The following is a 17,109-nucleotide window of genomic DNA, read 5'->3' as shown; positions in this document are numbered from 1 at the left end:
TCCTGTGTCTGCACGCTAAAAATGGTATACATATTGAAAAATGTTACAATGAGCAGAATGTAAGAGAAACATTCCTGTCTTAACCTGTCATGTCTTTCCACCAAGTCGTCCTCCTCAATGCGTGCCTGACTGTATCTCTGCTGCTCTCACACCAGTCTGCCCAGCACCACCGCAACGCCTACCATCTCCTGCCTTTTTTATCTCTTTAATGCGGACCTGCCTGCTATTCACCTGTAACATCCACCCTCACTGCACTCTTCTCAAATGTCACTGTTTCCCTTGAGTGGCCAATATCCTGCCGAACCACTGAAGGGTGGATGTCAGAATCTTGCAGGTGAGCAAAAATGCCACTGAAAAGTGACCACAGACCTGATTTCTAAAGTTCTCCCATATGTTTTGATGGATTACTCCCACAAATTGGATTACTAATTAGATTAATAATTAACAGAAACACTAATCTGTTGTGTAAAAGTAGATATTTAAACCTAAAATGTAAACTATTTCTGGAAGACAGCTTCCTTGGTAATGCTTCACTTTGGCTGTACATGAATAATTTAGAGTTATTACTGCAACATCTACATCACAGCTGCTCACTGGCAACTGTGCGGAGATTTTTGACTTAGAAATGCTGATTTACACCACATAGGAGTATGTTCTGATTTAGTGAGATTTCCATGACTGGAGATGATTTGTTTTGTTTTACTGACCTGCCAGGGCAATAGTACAATATGAAAGACTGAAATAAAATGTTGATCATTGAGTATCATGTCATCATGTGGCTCCAGTGGCTTGTGTCTTTATTGTGTGAATTGTTATCTCACTCAATATGCAACATATCTATATCAAATGTGTGGATTTTAAGTCTTCAGTTACTTTACAATAAATTTAATTCACATTCACTTTGCAGCTACATTCTCCATTCATCTATCTTGAGGCTTTAAACATGCACTCTCTACTTTTTCCTGCATTGTAGCAAAATCCTTGAAAATTATATAACACTTCTGCTGAACACCTTTATTACAATTGTCATGCAAATTGTTTATTGAAATAAAATTGTGATATGATCAGCCAGAAATCAGAAATGTGACATGCCATTTATCTTGTGAGGACAGCCTCAATATAAGATTATAAGAGAGGAGAGAATTCTAACAAAGAATGACATTCCAGCAATTTTCTTCTTGTCACAGTGTCAAAATAGATTTGAGCAAATACTATTACTAAAAATCAGTTTTGATCCACTCCTATCTGCAGTTTAAATGCACACAAACCTGTGAAATGTCTCTCTCAGAGAAATGTGTGCATGTTGCCATAGAGCTGTCCTATTAAATGTGTGTTACTCAGTCTTGCTGCCAGCGTCCAGGAAATCCTCAGAGGTATTTCCTCTAACACTAATTCAGCACCTCTGTTCAAAGCTGAGGCACTTGTTTTATTTGCACCTGGACGAGTGCTGTTGATGCTGTTACAAAAGCAGAAGATTAAAGACAAATACCCCTGCCTTTGTCCTCTCAGGCTGTGGCAATGTGGAAACGGAAGGCTGTTAAACCGTGACTCTTCTGCAATATTGAGAAAGAGTTGATGTTGAAATACCAGAAATATAAAAAGGAAGCAGAATGAATATCTATCTATCTATCTATCTATCTATCTGTCTATCTATCTATCTATCTATCTATCTATCTATCTATCTATCTATCTATCTATCTATCTGTCTATCTGTCTATCTGTCTATCTATCTATCTATCTATCTATCTATCTATCTATCTATCTGTCTATCTGTCTATCTGTCTATCTGTCTATCTGTCTATCTATCTATCTATCTATCTATCTATCTATCTATCTATCTATCTATCTATCTATCTATCTAGCTATCTATCTATCTATGTAAAAACCATTAGTTCATCTCTCAAAAGTAAATATCTGTGTCAATGAACATGTCAGTTCCATCAGAATGACAAGTCCTTGTGTCACTGTGTGTGGATAAGACAGTCAAATTGTTTAGTCGTGTTGTCATTATAACAGTGTTCTCTGGAGGGATGTTCTGATGTAAACTATGGCTCAAGTTTTGATGACAGTTATTGTAAATTGTAAGTTACACCTTAGTGTATGTGGGAGATTAATTGCAAGAGACTGGACAAGATTCACATTTACACTTTTACTGTTGTAATTTGTTGACATACATCATTGCGATACAGAAAGGAAAACAGCGCTGTATAGCACAAAGAAAAAAAAACAAAAGTAGAAATGTGAACATAGGACAATCTCCTTAGGGAAAACTGTACATGCAGTGCTGTAGGAATTCCAGTACAGTCTTCCTACACCTCCTGACGTTCCTGTCTGTTGGGCCACAAATTCTCCTCCACATCATGAATATCTTCTCTTGTGTCTTTGAGCGATTTCAGAAAACCCTAACCTTTCACACATTTCCCTTCGTAGAGAAAGTCAAGATTCACCTGGGAGCAATTTATCAATTCAGGACAGATTTAGAAAAAAAGTCTAATGGAAATGTATAGAAATATCCTTGACATTATCTGACAGCTTGTTCGACCATTTTGCATGTAATGACTTCTGCGATGAACTAATGCCAAAATGTTGTCGAGGGTGAGACTATTCAACAGAGACCAATTCTAATATATTTTGATCAACATGACAAAAGCAATTGATAATGTAGGAAATGGCAGAGAATTGTAAATAATCATTTGCATGGATGTACCAAAGCATTTGCAATTTGTTCAAAGAAATGAGAAACTGCTTTTTTGATGTGCACAAGTGACACAATGATGTGAAGATTGAACAAGTTGTTTTGAGAATTTCAATTCTGATCTGAGAAATATACCAAAGCGACTGAGAAAAATTGTAATATAACACAATTCCAGGTGGGGCTTGTGCAAATGCAACTATCTTAATTTTTAAATAAAGATAGTTCATTTAAAAATTAATCATCCTTTTTTTTAGAGATAGTTCAGTAAAAGTGAATATTTTCAGAATGTACTTGTACTTTTATGCACTAAAACAAACTGAAATGTTTGAAGTTGTCATTATTAATAGGTTATTATGCTATGATTTTACTGGTCCGGCTTGTTTAAGATCATTTTAGGCCCCTGACAAAATGAGTTTGACAGCTATTTATTCATTTCTCATCCTTCATTCTTGTATATATTGTATATATATTATTGTTATTTTAATTATTTATCTTTACTGTATATTTCTGCCTTTACTGTATATTGCTGCTGTAACATGAAAAATTTCCCCTGACATGGGGAGTAATAGAGGATTATCTTATCTTATCACCCCTGCTGTAGACCATGTTTATAGTGTGGCGCTAGTCTGAGTATTACGGTAAAAACATTGCGCTGCGCGTCTTGCATTGATCTCTGGGTATTACGGCGCTGCTCAGCCCCCTGGACGGTTCGCTGCTCCGGTGTTTGTTAACGAGCAGAGCCGCCGCTGAACCGCTCTGCTCCGCCACTAACAGCAGCTAAAGCTCCGCTCGGAAGCCAACTCTGGACACCCCTCCGCTTTCTGCTGTAAGTTACACATTTATTCTCTGTTTTTCTGTGTCTTTACCACTGTCTTCCCCTCGAAGTACAGTTCTGAGATGCTTGACGCGTTGTTTCGCGTCTGACCTGGAGAGTTCAGAATCAACTGCTGCCTCAAATTCAACTCATTTCCCGCTGTGTGTTTGGAAAAGCTTTTTACTGGAGGAAGCGTTTACGTGGTGGTGAAGTTGTTTGTAGCAGCTGTAATTTAGAGGATTTTTTTTTAGAGCATGAGTTGGAGAAGTGAAGTTGAAGAAAATACACTAAGTTTAATTTTCCTTCGTAACATGTAGCTGAAAAAAACGTCATTTTTTCATAGAAATTGAAACCCCTCAATTTGTTCAGTGTTTTTTTTTTTTTTTGTTTTTATCGTGTTCCTCCATAACCGTATTAACGGCTCAGCTGCGACACCCCACCCAGTGACTGTGAAGTTATTCAGCAGCCAAAGCTTCGCATTTCCAAGTCATTTTGGGGAAAAAAAATGTGCTGTCATTAGTCAAAAAGACATTTTACCTAAATTTTTAGTTGTCAGGCCTCCCAAATGATTGTATTCTTTGATGAATTGCAGTTTTTACATCTAGGTTGACTCCTACAGATGGGTGACAAATTAAAGGAAAATCCTATAAATGAATGGAAAAACATGAAGACTGCAGGTGCTTCCACACAGATAGACTGCATGGTACAGTTAACATCTAATGATGCTTTATGTCATGTAGAAAATTGTTGAGCAGACCCAGCTGATTGTGATTTATTCTCAAGAAAGCTAGAGAATAAGATCTAAGAGACCATGAAAGAGGGTTCATTGTTGGGCACAGATGGCAGGAGCTTCAGTTGCAGAGGCTGCTCAACTGACTCATCTGTGTTTAGATCTATGGGACAGACAAAACAGAAGAGCAGCTCTTCCTCAGGTGACTGAGAAGGTCAATGCAGGAGATAATCACACCGAGTCAGTAAGAACGGTATGTAAACAAATACATAATGAGTAACATCACAGTAAGATTGCACCGTATGAACCCTTCATTGTAAAGATGAACAACCACAGGCACTGGTCTACAGAGATGTGAGAAAGTGATATGGTCAGATGAGTCATCTGTGTGTATTCTACACAAGTCTGTAGAATAAATGGCAGTACTGACTTATTACCAAGTGCAACTGGATTAACCTGTGTGGCGGGGCAGTGGGAGCCAAGATACACCAATATGTTCTGATTAATGGATATTGCTCAATTACAGTAGGGCGTTAGATATTTCATGAAGATGAAATGCCACTGAACTAGCAGTGTTTTCAGTAGAAAGAGCTGAGACGTGTGCTGTAATGTTTATCTAAAAATTAAAGCAGTTTCGGCCAGCGTACACAGTTCAAATGTATACTTTATCATGAAATTTTAATTAGGATTAGGCATAATAGTCAATTGAAACTGACTGCAAACTTAATCAGGTGTGTTTGAATAGCTGCCATTCATTCTTGTGAGAGGTAAATCCTTCAGTGTGAGAGTGTTAAACACCCACGTCAGTATTTGGTGTGTCAAGACTTGCCCCAAGTGAAGTTGAGCAGTGCTGCAGCACACGCAGCAACAGTCATGTCTGTTTTTGTGGTCTGCAGTAAAAGTCTCACTTCTATTTCTCACCAGCATTGCTCATCTGATGATTGAAATGTAGGCTTATTTTCCAGTCTCCAGCTGCTGAATTTGTCGAGTGTTTCAGTTCGAAGAGCAGACAATGAACACTTGTATTTTTCCCTCAGTGTGACACTAATGCTCAGTGCATGCTTGTGCATTGAAATGCTCAAGTTTTCAACACTACGAGCAGGTCAGCACACATTAAAACCTAACCCAAGATGCAGGCCTAGGTCAAACACAAGCCAATAACATGAGGGAAGCACCATGGGGCTTTATTAAATTCTTAACAGGTCAAAATGAGGAAAGAGCAGATGAAAAATCAGGTATTTTACCTCTCAGCGTGAAGTCTTTAAAACCTGCTTACTTGGTTTTTCTTTTTCATGAATCAAGCCTTATTCCCATGGCAGCAGTCACACTATTTTCCTCTAATCGCCTCACGATCAAGAATCAGCATATCATCTAGGCTCTGCAGGCGAGCGGGGGTTTCTAATTGGCCAAGGAAAGGGGAAAGATGAAACGGGGGCTTCCATTACTGTTCCTAGTGCCCATAGTGAAAAAGTTTTCAGTTTGGTGAAAAATGAAAACGCTGATGTGGAGTGGGCAGCAGTGGATGTGTGGTGAAGATGCTGATGTAGCCGTCAGCCATATTTTCTGGCTGAGGTGTTTTTTCCAAAGCATCTTCTGCACTTTTAGCCAAAGCGAGCATAATCAAACCACTAGGTATTTTCACTGTTAGCATAGTAGCACTGCATGTTCTGAAAGCAGAAGTGTCTCCGGTAAACAGGTCAGATCTGGCTCCATGATGACCTTTTAGACTATTTTCTTTCCTTGTTTATGTTTGTGACTGCAGGATATTGTCACCTTAGCCAACCCTCACCGACTGTTTCAGCTTTTGTTGCAAGCTCTTCTCACTAATGGCTCTCAGGCAACACATCTTGGCTCCCTGTGTCACTTAGAAGTGGTGCACATCGTCGTGCGACTGCACTCAGTATCTGTCCAACCAGTGGAACTATTACATTACACCATGACATCCCCATCCAGTGAGGTGAGATTTACTGCACTGCAAAACTGCAAGTGTCCCTGAGCACTCCATCATACTGCAGAGGGAGTTGAGCAGGTCTCAGTGGTGCTGGGCAGTGACATGAAATGATCCCCTGAGAGTTAAGCATATGTAGATGGTTGTGTGTGAAATTGTTGTCAGGCAGCTCTGAGCCAGGCAGTAGCTCGGAGCCCCAGGCAGTCCCACTGGTCCTTCACACACTCCTGGCATGCTGTATGCCGCATGATCAAAGCAGATGGTAACCCCCTTTTTATGTTTTAACCCCTCAGTGATTAATTAACACTTCACTTCACTGACGGACCACCAATGACACGATGAACTGTATTTCATTTCATGCTTATTTTTAGATAGGCTCTACAAATGTATGCTTTTGAGCTGAGTGTTGCTCAATGATGTGCTTGTCCCTGACAGATCAGACAAACTAGCACAAACTCTAATCAGTGGTTGTAAATGAGCTTTTCTTCAACTACTTTCTATGTACAGATAATGTGTCTTTTCAAAAAAAAATAAAAAAATCACAACTCTGACTGTGTATGTTTTCTACTCATCCTGTTGTGGTTATCATCTCTTTAGATCTTTTCTTTAAATAGCAACAAATATGATTTACTTCAGTGAAACAGTGGTAAGCTATATTTAGTTTCATCTTTTCTGCACTGGCTTCTGTTCTGTGGCCTTCTGTGCACCAGCAACATTGTTATACCAGCAAGGATGGCTTTCTTCCTGTGGTCTTGGCTTTTAATTTCCTACTGTCTGCTGTGACACTGGTTTAGCTGTCGGCTTTACTGATGACCCTCCAGCAGATGTGCCTCTGTTTATTTCCAGTGGACGAGATTAGAGAAGCCAAGACCATATGTTACGTTTTAGACTTTACCATTTCATGCCAGTGATCGGCTGCCCGACTCATTGATCACATGTGGGCAAGACAGAAAGGTAATTCCGTTTTTGGATGTCGCTAAAACGCTGTGGATAATTTCTTTGTGCATTTGACAACTCATTTCCCTCCGGCAGTTCCAGCTGTCTGCATAAAATCTCATCCTGAGTTCATTGTCTCTGATAAGCACGTTACCTCATGTGTTAGGGTATCTTTTGTTTGACTCACTCGTACCATCTTCCGTTGGTCTGCAAATTCCTAAAATCAGCACAAACTTTAATTAAATTTTAATTAATATTTAATTGAGTAGTACACTTCAGGGGACACCATAACAGCTCTGGAAGGACAGAACACTGAGTCGAGTTCAGGGGGAAGGTGTGAACTCTTCATCTCATGGTATCTGTATTCAGTAATTAGATTTGTAATTGTTCAGTAAGAAGTAAGTCTGTGGTGAAAGGCGTGCAGCCACCTAAAATGAGGAATGCACCAGCCTGCTACTCAGCTGTTCAAAGAGCTCTGCTGTGGAGGCTGGTTCTTTAACTCTGTGTGCATTGTGCTCACAGTGGAACATTGTGATTGTTTTGGCCACTTGTGCCCCTGCATTGAGTTTTGTTTTTTTTCTTCGTGGTTTCACATTTCCCCCTTGCCATTTGGACAAAGTCACCTTTCACTTCACCTCAGCAGCGCTTATCCATCACGTCTAACGTTTTCAACCCTTGCCTGGTATGTCTGCTTAACTGACCTCTTGGCAACCTTTTACTGGAAGAACTCAAAACCTTACAATCTAAAGAAATAAGTGGAACTATCTCAGCTGCTAAATGTTAAGAATTGAGGGGGCAGCTTTATCTCCCCATAGGTTCAGTCTATTACCTCAGAGCCATCCCCGTGGAGTCTCAGTAATCCCTATCCTGCAGTTGTTGTCTTTGTCTGTTTTTTTTTTTAACTCAGTGATTCCATTTGGACGTTGGACCTCGCCAGCCGTTCATTGCTGAACATTTGGTTCCCACTGAAGTCACAGCTCTTTCTATTTTACTGCATTATGGATAATTTAACATGGCGGGTTCATCTAGAGGTTGATTCACTAAAGTGGTTTCTGTTACTGGAATACAAAACTACTAATTTGGCTCCAGAAGGAGAAAATGTACCACACCATGAAAGCAATCAGTGCCTTTAGAGCCTCGCATTTTATTGAAATAGTATTCATGATGCGATTGGGTAATTTGGTAAAAAAATCATTCTTTCAAGTAATATGGACCTGCTTCTAACACAGTCATTTTTGTCTTCTGTATACATAATTGTCTAGTATAGAAATGCCAGTAAGCAGTGAAAATTGTCTCTTCCCATTTTTCAAAAGCTGTATGCATACTGCTTCTTTTGCCTGTTCAACAAAACCCAAATATAATCAATTTATTCTTATGGAAGATGAAGAAAACAGGCAATTATTTAAAAGTAGCAAGCTGAAGCCAAAGAATTCCAACATGTTTTTTAAAAAAATGCAAATTAATCAGTTTTTTTACATTGCTGCCAAGACAATCTCTGCCTGTCAACTAAATGATTAACTTTTTTTTTTTTAATGTGTGTCACCCAAAGATAGCTTAACATGGAAGCAAGGAAGCAGACATAAAAAGCAAAATTTGTGGTAAATATAATAGAGTCAAGGCAGCAGCTGTGTTTGTCAGCAGAATAGATGTCCCTGGCTGACCTTTGTTCAGCAATGAGTGAGTTTTCCTGTTGAAATGGTTTAGATACGGAAGGGAATCTTAGTCCAATGCTGCAGTTTCCAAATAGTTTTCTTGAGAGTTTTGCAAGTTGGTGTAAGACTCTTTTAAGCTAAAATGAATTATTATTATTATTATTATTATTATTATTATTATTATTATTATTATTATTATTATTATTATTATAGTCCAAACAGAAAGAAAAAAACTGAAGCAGAAAGTGGAGAAATACAGTTAAACACAGTAAAAGACACAAAATGGAAGATACTGAATTTCATTAAAGATAAATCAATACACAACAAATCCTAATTGATACAAATAAAGTAATTAAAGAACCAAAAATTACATCATCAAACAAAATTGAGAGTAAATCCATGCAAATAAGAGTAAAATCATAAATAAAGAACGAAATAGACCAAAATTTTGTTGTATTGCCAACTTGTTAGAGAGAACTGACCAGAATGATCACCACTCCCTCTAACCAAGTCCTAATGCTACACCCACTTTCTTCACATTATTTCACTGATGATTCCTTCTTCCTTATTTTGAAGTGTGCAGCGCTTGTATGTATTTATTTATTTATTACGTCTTACATAATCACACAAACATCAAGCATCATCATCATCAGGCTCAGTTACAAACTCTCTTTTACCCTCCTCATAAAAAATAAATTAAAAAAACAGTTTCCTATTCATTTAAATGCTGTGTTAAATCAAAAGAGTGCAATGCAGGAACAAAGATATTTAAAAAAAACAGAAACCTTCAGCTTACTCTTAAGGTCCCACAATCAAAAATGCAGTTCTGTTTGTTCCGACTAATATATTTTCAAAGCCATCATTCTTTCATCATCTCCCAGTTTCCTTCATTATCTTAACCTCATTAAAATGATGGTTAAAGTACAACTATAGTCATTTGAATTATTCATTGATTGCCTTTTTTATTTGAATCCTCACAGTAACAAAAAGACAAAAACGTTTTCTTTTTGCAAGCAAAGTTCCGTTTTTCTGAGTCTGTACTAAATGCATTAATCACTCAAAATAATTGTTTTTAGCTTTTTTTTGGTCTTGCAACATATTAAAAATGTCTTTTAACAAGGAGGTGAGCAACAGAATTAAGCAGAGATTTATTTACATATCAACACAAATAAACTCATCTGCCCACATTGTGTATGACTGTAATGCAAATCTAAATGTGTGCCTCCTTTTGTACATTATCATTGCACTTTTTGAGTCTATGCATATTAACACTGTCTGCCTTTCACATGTAACCCACTGACAATCAGACTTGCATTTTTTTCTTGGTGATTAATTGGTCCAAAAAAGTAAATTTTGAAGCTTCTGGCTCAGACTTTTTAATCTAAGGATCTCCTTCCAAGTACTTTCACAATGTTTTTGTTGACTAAACCCAAATAGCAATTGAAAAACTGGAAACGTGAAATCCTGACAGGTTTCAGGATGTGTAAATGATTTTCTTTTCAATGAATATCACTTTTAAAAAATATGACCACAGTTTATTTTACATTGTCCAATGCAAGGTCCCACCAGTTGTCCAAAAAAAATATTCCATCCAATTTCATGAATATTGTAATATTTCTCTGTGTAGACTGATGTATTTTATGAGTCTACACAAAAAATATAAATATATTTTATTTTTTTAGTAATCACTAATGACAGTCGCATGATCACAAAAAGACCTATTAAGCAACTATTAGCTCTGAATCACAGTGGTGTTTTAGTGCTCTGGTGGTGCTTTTAAATTATCTGGTTCACAAATAGCACAGAAAATACTTCTGTCTTAGCCTCAGGTGTTTCTTTTGCAAAGCTGTTGTCATCAAAACCCTTGAAGATCAAAGAAACTGTTTCTCTAATTCTGTAACCCAGCTGCACTGCCATTATGTTACTATAACAACAGCAGTTACCGCAGCAATATATAGTTTTAAGTGTTTCATATGTTTTGCAAACGAGAGGGCTTCCACTAATATTAGGATAAACGATTGCATTTGTATGTAGAGTAGTACAGTAAAGCTTCACATCGTAAAGGTAACATATTTAATTAGTGCAGAGATATTTTTCCTCTTCTAGTAACTGTAGCTATAACCAATATATCAGATACCGTATATAGATACACGTGTATGAAACCGTTTTCTTTAACGGAGCATAATGCAGAAAAAGATGCTTTTGGATAGTTAGAAAAAGCATCATCACAGCAGAGCGGCTCTGACTGCAGCACATGTAGCAGAGTACATATCACAGCTGAGCAGATGATGGTGCAGTTAAGCAATGTCTCCACAATAAGCTGCAAAGTAGTTTGTAAAATACTTTTCTGGAAATTTTAAGGACAACAACCCCATAATTTTCTATTCTAAATGTCACTAGGTTTTAAACTACGAAATGTCCCATTCAGTATGCATCTGGGTTACTATGAAAATGGACAAAGGACTGTGGGGGAAACAAGGACATTTATATCTGTATTATTGTATATTGTATGCAAATGTAGTCCAATACATTACAACCTTGCCTTTAGAAATTTTAGGGTTTGCATGGTCCATCACATACTATTTTTGTGTTCTTAACTGCAGACCCATAGCATGTGCTTTGTGCTTTACATTCAGTAAATAATGATTATTGTATTCTGCATGCTGATTTTTCTTTAGCAGTTTTATTTTTAGCAATTAATGGCAGACAGTCTGTATATATTATGACTTTAGGCCTGGATGACCAGTATTATCATTTATTGAGAGAACAAGCACATTTTTATATCATCACATTGTGTTGTTATTTTCAAAATTCTTTCAAATTACTGACTCTTAACAAAGTGATTCAAAAACAAGCTTCAGTTCTTAAAGTTTTTGTACAATATTAGTGAAAGGTTGTGTTTGCACTGCAACAATATGATCAATGTCATTTACCTCACCTGGTTTTAATGTTGTGGTTCCTGGGTGTAGCATCTGAGTATTATTATTCTCAATAAATTCATTTTCATAGCCATGACTTAATAGTGTTTATTGCCTAGTAATGCCGGGCATGAAAAGATTTCTGATGTTAATAAGACAGAAAAGCAAGCAACTTCTTGTTGTTATTGCTTCTTGTTAATGAAAAGCAGAATTTCCTTCAAAATGCATTAAAAATAATGAAATCACAGACAAACTCTTGCTGAGGGAATAAGCTGAACAGGGCCAGGGGACAAAAGCAACCTTCTTCCTGATTAGATATCTACTTCATTGTGCTTGAACATCAGCCATCCTGTGCAGACATCGATTCGCCACTGGCTAGGGTTGCTTCTCTCATTTGTTTCTGTATAAACTCGGCTGAGCCCGCATGGCATTTGTGGTGCTCGGTGAAAACCTGATTAGCAAGCTGTGTGGGTGCATTCACATTTACCAAGAGGTGGCTTTGGCATGTCTGAAGATACAATGTGTGACCAGGGGTGACAACAGCTTTGGAAAACTGTGCTCAAGTACAAGTATTACTGGAAAGAAATTTTACTGAAGTAGATTTTAGCATTACTTGTCAAGTAAGTCAGTTAATATGTACTCTGAGTAAATGTTACTGTGTTTTTAAGGAGATGATGGTTAGTGGGTGTTACTGCACCCACAAACAACTGATTATCAATTAAAAATGATTGATTATCAGTCAGAAATATTGTCAAACCACCGCCCTCTTATAGCCTAATCAGAATTAATCAGGCAAAATCAGACAAATAGGTATAATGTAGTAATATAGAGCTGCACAAATCAGTGACTTCTTATAAAATCAGCAGCATAATAAACCATCACTGTATTCTCCACGGCAGCTGCAGCCACAAAGAGTTTTTATACACAGTTTAGTGCACACACAAGGCTACATTGCTCCACACTGGGTGTTGACATTCCCCTCTGGACAGCGAGTTAGAGCAAGTAGTGAGTGTGTTGTTGTGCTGACCTGCCTGAACGTCATCCTGCAAATCTGTTACAGCAGGAATCCTCCACAGTCTGGCTGAGGTTCAGTTTTTCTGCTGGTTTGTTCTCACTGTAAAATCTGACTAGTTTTAGTCTTTGAGCTGAGTGAACATTTTGCAGTCGCATCAGGGGTTTAAGCAGCAGTTTACCAAAACTACGCTTCACTGATGGTAGAAGTTAATAAGTGAACAAAGAAGTCATAGTTGTAGTCCAGCTTTCACTTGCAGGTCATGCAACATTGTGTGTGTGCCTCATTTGGGTCACTTAGCATAATTACTAAGTACTGCTAGTTGAAACCCAAGTGTCAAAATGATGGCCACCTTAATTTTATTGTATTATTATACATTATTAGACCTGATCCATGGTTCAGGTGCAAATGCCACCCTATTTTTCACACCCTCTGTCTAATTTTCCATTCTTGCACAAGTGAAATCAGTAATTTTTAGAGTACAGATGCTCAAAAAACAACGTTGTTCCATTAACAATAGTAAATTACGCTTGTAACTTCCACCCCAGTGTCACAGAAATGAGCAGTAATGGTGCAGTCATCAATAGCAAAGATTTATGAATAGAAACATAAAGAGCAAACTTTAAGTACATGAACTCAAACACATTTTGTCAGTAACAGTTTTATTCAGTGGTCAAGGCTTTACTGTGTATGCTTTTTCCCCATTGTGAAAGTGAAAAGTGGTTTAATTAGTTCAGCTTTTTACAGACTGCTGCTGCTGTAAACCATTGAGCGAAGCGTGCCCTCAATTTAAGGAACTGGCTGTGCTTTTTCTGGCACTTTAATAAGGCTTGAATATGTCTGGGGCAAAAGGGTGATAGCCCTACTAAACATCAAAGGCCTCACTCCCATACAAATATGCCTTGACAGAGTCTGAGGGTGGTCTGAAGAGTTGGAGCAGTTTGGAAAAAATATCAGTTTCAAGCTTTGGTCCAGACCAAAGAGGTATTTTCAGGCAGACAAAGGATCTATTTAGGCTTGTCTGTCTGCTCGTAAAGTTGGCTGTTCCTACCGCTTCAGTCAAGCTGTTGGCCACTTTCCACTTCCTGTACAAAAAAAATAACAATTTCACGAGGACATAAAGTGACTGAAATGCTATTGTCACCTGTAGATTTTTCCCAACTCATTGTTGTCAACCATTAAAGGAAGAGTATATAGCTGCTTTGTCATTTGTTTAATTAGGCCAGCTACTTATGAAAGGCCTCCTGTTTGGATGTACTTTACATTTGTAAAGGCTTATTTTCTGCAGACGATAAAGAGGAAGGTTGAGATTTTGGGGCAGGTTGGTAATATGCATTGTTCCAAGTATTGATTTTGTGTCACTGAGACCTTTATTATTTGCACTCTGTCTGCAGTGTGGGAGCATGATGGACAAACCAATCACAGTCTGAATAGTAACAAGAATGGTGTGTTTGTGCTTTGTGTATGTGTGTGTATGTGCTTTGCTTACTGATGGGGGAATTGATTTAAAGATATCTATCATTGCATCAGAGCTGGGTTACAACGAAACGACGACAGTCTGATGAAATGTTGAAATTAGATCTCTTTTAGACTGAAAGCTAGCATTACGCTTGGAGAAGAAGGTTCAGGAGAATAAACCGTATTTTTTCTCCATATTTATTCAATCTTAAAGATACATTCGATGCATTATTTCCAATATGAATGTAAAAATAATTGTTGTATTTAAAAAAAAAAAAAAGCACTGGGTATTGTTTAAATAACAATAGAAAAAAAGGATTAAGCTTTACATTTTCCCGAAAGTAAGCCATAGAAAATGTTTTTGTTCAGTATCAGCACCAAAACCCAGACATTATACTTGGACAGGCCGACTACAAAAATAGCGATATGTACCAGCGATAGCCACTTCACCATTAGCAGCAAGAAAAATGTTTGATAGAATGTTTGATAGTTTTGCTTGAATGCATGAAACTGCTATAAAAGCACAAAATGAGAACACAAAGTTTGGTTGAATGTACAAACCCCAGACTTGCTCCTTCCCTGGCCAGTCATACCTCCATGACCATACCTGCTACTGTCCCTGTGGACTCCTTGAAGATCTCCTGAAGCCAGTCAGTTTGCATCTGCCTGAGCTTCATGCTACCCTGTGAACACCTGTAGACCTCCCCAGCTGGAGGTTGTGGTCAGCGAGGTTCAGTTCTTGTCCTTGCTAAATGAACTTTGTGGTCAAACATCCACAAGCTTGTGTCACTCACCACCTCCATCTACGCAATGCACTACTATCAGTCTGCTTCGAGGGCTGACAAAGTTGACATCAGGGTGCAGAATCCACTTGTGGTGACACCTGGTTCTGTCCAACCACTCTGAACCTTAACCTTAGAACTCTCCAGGTCTGATCTGAGATCTGAAATCTGAGTACATAGAAATCATTTATACATGGCTCACATTTTGTAGCATTTTATTTACAAAGTTGAAGAGTTTCTTTTAAGGTTGTCTATTGCATCTTACTGATGTTTGATCAGTTTACATCAAAGCTGACTTTACTTGCTATATTTATTTAATGTGTATCAAGGTGGAATCATATTTTCATCCTAATTTTTATGTCTTAAATGTGTATTTTATAGTTGCACTGACTTAAAAATTATTACCCGTGTGCCTCTATAAAAATATAGTGATTTTTTTCTGCTGCGCTTTATTAAAAATAGACCATAGTCATTATCTTTAGTTATCAATATTGACTGAAATGAAAGATTTTTTGTGATAATTTCTTCATTTGTATGGCCAGCCTCATATAATACACTTTCCAGCTGAGACCTAGCTGTGATCCTGATTAGGTTTTAGAATTGTCGACCAATCAGTCAAACATGCTGTGAAGATGGAAGAAAGAAACGCTTATAAAGGGCTGTACTTGGAAAAACCATGTCTTCTCAGTGATATAGAAATTAGTCAGTTTTCACATGTTGTACATTTGAGGAAACTGCTATCATTTTCAGTGTAAAACAGTCACAAAACATTTCAGTCACAACCAACAGGAGAGACATCCGAAGGTGAATGTGAGTGTGATGTTGTTCTACCACCGAGGACAAAATGATGGACAGCCTTGTAATTTCAGGTTTTTTGCTCTGTAGTCTGGACGCTCGAGACACTAAAGCCATTAAAGCTGAGACCGAACTGTGTAATATCGCAGATGATTTAGTTGACCCAGACAAAGTGTGGCTTCGCTGCACATCAGTGATAATTGCTGCTGTCCTGTTTTGCTTGATATTTTCTTCAGTGCTCATGTAGTGTGTGCTAGGTAACGTGGTGATTTGTCACGCTGGCCAGCTGGCGAAGGAAATGTCAACATCATCGATTCTTGTTGCTTTTGAAACACGCTACTTTTGAAAAATCGGGCACAAAAAAGTATGTAAGTCAGAGAAATTAGTATCTAAGCAATCGTTAAAAAGCAGGTGAACAGTATTTCTAACTTGTCCCAAAGAAAACATCTGCCTCTCTTGCTTTACGTGTATATGTGCCACTGCTGTAATGTTAGCATAAGAACTAGTGTTTTGTTTTCAGATCCTTTGTTATGCATATGCAGTCACATGCCATGTAATCAGTAACTCCATATTGTTGTCCATTCTACATGATCATCTAAGTTGTTGTGCTTGGTCTAGGGAGCTTCTGCCCTGCAGGTGAAAAGCTGACCTGCACCTTCACATGTACTAATGTGGATGTTGTTGGCTGTTGCTGCTTTCAAACTCTGCTGTTAGCTCCTTTGAGCTTTATGGGCAATAGAAGTGGGTTTATGGCTGTGCAAACGTGCATATGTGTGGGTGTACCCATTACTACTTCCGAGCCTCTGATGATGAGCATCGGACAAGCTGTCTACCACATGTTCAGGAGAGGAAATGAGACAACAAAGCCTATAAAGGCTGATAGTAAATGAAATTGGCAACATGTTATTAGATGCCAAAATAATAACATGCTAGATATTTTAAGGATCTCTTTTTGACCTTTACCAACCAATTACTTCCACGTGAAGAGATTTTTAGTGACGCAGGTTGAGCCCTCAAATGAGCACTCTCCATCATCCAGCAGGGCTGCCTAGCAACCAGGTAGCGCAAGCAAGACAAGCTGAGGAAGGAGGGATCCAGTTAAGGGGCTTGAAATAGTCATACTGTGGCAGCTCAGGGATCAATGTGCAGCACATTTACCATCATTTTATCACCTGTAAAACAGACACGTATTGATTTGTGCTAACAGCAGTATATCTGCAGTCAGAAAAGACTTAAGTAACATCATGAAGCATTTTCACGTGTGAGACATGAAATAACTGACAGCAGTTTTTCCATTCTGATGCTGTTCACAGTCTGAGGCTCTGGGAGGTGGACAGCCAGAATGTTGATTTCTGTTTTTCCAACAGCA

The 17,109-nt window shown here is 38.1% G+C and overlaps 1 protein-coding gene across 2 annotated transcripts in view; it reads left to right on the top strand.

Annotated features, from left to right (window-relative positions):
* The first annotated feature begins 3,386 nt into the window (after positions 1 to 3,386).
* Positions 3,387 to 17,109, top strand: part of LOC111573649 (tumor protein p53-inducible protein 11) — a 38,125-nt gene continuing 24,402 nt past the window's right edge. Inside the window, exon 1 of one of the 2 annotated variants that reach the window (XM_023277914.3) lies at positions 3,387 to 3,521. The gene's annotated coding sequence lies outside the window, so the exon portion shown is untranslated. The remainder of the gene's footprint in view (positions 3,522 to 17,109) is intronic. The other variant, XM_035951748.2, reaches the window with a different exon arrangement.

Source organism: Amphiprion ocellaris, chromosome 3, assembly GCF_022539595.1.
Source record: "Amphiprion ocellaris isolate individual 3 ecotype Okinawa chromosome 3, ASM2253959v1, whole genome shotgun sequence".
Classification (NCBI taxonomy): Eukaryota; Metazoa; Chordata; class Actinopteri; family Pomacentridae; genus Amphiprion; species Amphiprion ocellaris.
This window is presented reverse-complemented; position numbering and strand designations above follow the sequence as displayed.